Genomic DNA, 2,500 nt, shown 5'->3' with positions numbered 1-2,500 from the left:
GCCCGGCGCCGGAGCCCGGCGGGCAGGAAGACCGGGGCCGCCGGTGCACGCACCGGGGTCCCGGCTCCGCCGCCGACTCTCCGCCGCCGAGGCCGCCGCGCACCGCCGCCGCCGGCGCCGCCGCGCCTCCCCCGCCCCCCCACGCGCCCCCCCCGAGGGGCGGCACCGCTGCGCCAACGCGACAGCGGGGGTGACGATTGACCGCCAAGCGACGCTCAGACAGGCGTAGCCCCGGGAGGAACCCGGGGCCGCAAGTGCGTTCGAAGTGTCGATGATCAATGTGTCCTGCAATTCACATTAATTCTCGCAGCTAGCTGCGTTCTTCATCGACGCACGAGCCGAGTGATCCACCGCTAAGAGTTGTCTCGGTTTCGGTCCCCGCCGCGCGCGCGGGGGGACCGGGCAGCCTTCGGCAGCCCCTGAGGGCCCCCCCTCCGCTCCGCCTCCCTCCTCACGCCGACGCCGGCTGCTGAGCGAGGGACGGCCGAGAGCCAGAGAGAGGGGCTCGCCCCGCTGACCGTACGAGCACAGAGTGGGGGGGGAAAAAGGGAAAAGGAAAACCCGAACGAGAAGGGCGGGGAGCCCTCGCTCCCGACCTGGGACAACCCTTTGCTCGCTTCGAGTCCGGCCCAGGCGCCCAGGCTCGGCCCGGCCCGGCGGGGAGCAGCGCGCCGGCCGCGCCGCCTGCCTCGGGGACGCTGGGGGAGGGGGCGGCTCCCCGCGGACCCCCAGCGTCGGAGCCCGGCCGCCACCGGCAGCGGCACCGGCCGCTGCCCGCGCGCCCGCGGCCCACCGGCCCCGCGCTCCCCAGCTCCTCGCTCGCCTCGCCGGCCTCCGGCTCCGCCGTGGCCCCGAGGCGGCGCCCACGCCCGCGCGCGCGCACACACAGCCTCCCGGACGACACCACGCGCTCTCCCGTCCCTTCCGCGGACAGACGCCCGGCGGCGGGCGGGCGGGCAAGGCGGGACGGACGGGGACGGCGCCCGCTCTCCCCGTCTCCACGCGGAGAACGGGGGGGGCCGCCCCCGCCGCCCGCCTGCCGCCCGCCCGCCGCCCGGCGAAGCCGGGTTGGGCAGAGCGAGGCAGGCGCGCCGGATGGCGGAGTGCCGGCGGGTAGGGCGCCGCCGCCAGCGGCCACGGCGGCAGACCGAGAGCCCCGGCCAGGGAGGAGAGCGGATCGCGCCGAGGCGCGGCGTCCGCACCACCCGCGGTGGGTGGGGGCTCACCGTCCCGGCGAGAGCACGCGCTCGCGCCGGGGTCACGCGTTCGAGGCAGGCCGGCGCCAGCCGACCGCGCGGCGTCCCTCCGCCGAGACCAGACCGCGGAGAGAGGGGGCAGGGTACCCCTCTCCGTCCCGGCTGCCCGCAGGGCGAGCGCGGGGCGCGCCGGCTGGCATGGGGGGGCACGGCGCCCGCGCGCGCCGGCCCCCCGGCCCTCCGGCAGCACACCCGGCTGCCCCCCGGGTCGCATCGGGCCGCCCGAGTCTTTAAACCCCCGCCCGGCTCTCCCGCCGAGAACCCTCGGGCCCGGAGCCCGGGGCCCATGGCCATCCCTACCCGGGGCGGCTACCGGCGGCCGCGGTGGCCGGAGGCCCTCCGCTCCTCCCGCCACCCCGCCCCCCCCCTCGCCCGGCCCGCTCGCAGCACGGTCCCCGCGGCACGGCGCGGGGCGGCTGGAGCGGTGGGGGGGGGGAGAGAAAGGGAAAGCGGAAAGGGCGGGAGGGCACGGCCGGTGCGGCGCTCACGGCGCGGCGCCCGGGAGGAGCGAGCTGGCACACGGGACCACACGGGTGGGTCACCGAGGGGGGGCAGGAGGAGCGCGGACGCTAGGTACCTGGCCCTGGGGTGAGGGAAACGACCTGAAATCCCCGCGGGGGTGCCTCCCCCGCCGCCGCCCGCCGCCGGGCCGCCGCCGCCTCGCGGCGACGGCGGCAGCCTCGGCGGCAGCAGCGAGACGGGACGCGGAGGGGAAACCCGGCACCCGCCAGCCGGCTCCGGCGCCCCTCGGCGGAGCGTCCGCCCGCGGGGTGCGCCCGACACCCGCCGCCACGACCTCGTCCTCCTCCCGGGGCCCGGGGTTTCCCTCAGTAACCCGGCGCCCGGCGGCAGCTGCGCCCGGGAGGAGAGCCGTGGTTTGGGCCGCCCGCTCGGGCACGACCCGTCGCCTCGCGTGGCCTGGCGCGACGGCCCCCGCTCGGGGTCCGCCGCCGCCCGGCGCCCGCCCCGCGCGCCATCCCGGAACGCCTGTCCTCGCCGTCTCTGCAAGACGGGCTGCTCCGCCGCAGCCCGCCGCGGGTCCGCCCCCCACCGCTTAGGGGTGGCGACCCGTCGGCACCCGTCCCGACCCGGGGTGCCATCTCGCTCGCGTCTCCGCCCGCCGCTTCCTCCCGCGGGCGCCGGGGGAGCAAGCCCCGCCGACCCTCCCGCGCACTGCCGCCCGCTCCCCGCCGGACCCTCCCCCGGGCCCGACCCTCCCCTGCCCCGGCGGCGGCGGATCGCCG

At 79.6% G+C, this 2,500-nt stretch overlaps 1 non-coding gene across 1 annotated transcript; it reads right to left on the bottom strand.

Annotated features, from left to right (window-relative positions):
- Positions 1 to 209: 209 nt before the first annotated feature.
- On the bottom strand, positions 210 to 362 carry LOC136995726 (5.8S ribosomal RNA). Its single transcript, XR_010887270.1, has one exon. It is a non-coding gene; the product is annotated as a 5.8S ribosomal RNA (ribosomal RNA).
- Between the last annotated feature and the right edge of the window lie 2,138 nt (positions 363 to 2,500).

The sequence above is a fragment of the Apteryx mantelli genome, unplaced genomic scaffold, assembly GCF_036417845.1.
Source record: "Apteryx mantelli isolate bAptMan1 unplaced genomic scaffold, bAptMan1.hap1 HAP1_SCAFFOLD_144, whole genome shotgun sequence".
Taxonomy (NCBI): Eukaryota; Metazoa; Chordata; class Aves; order Apterygiformes; family Apterygidae; genus Apteryx; species Apteryx mantelli.
Note: the sequence above shows the minus strand (reverse complement) of the source record. Positions and strands in the feature narration are given on the sequence as shown.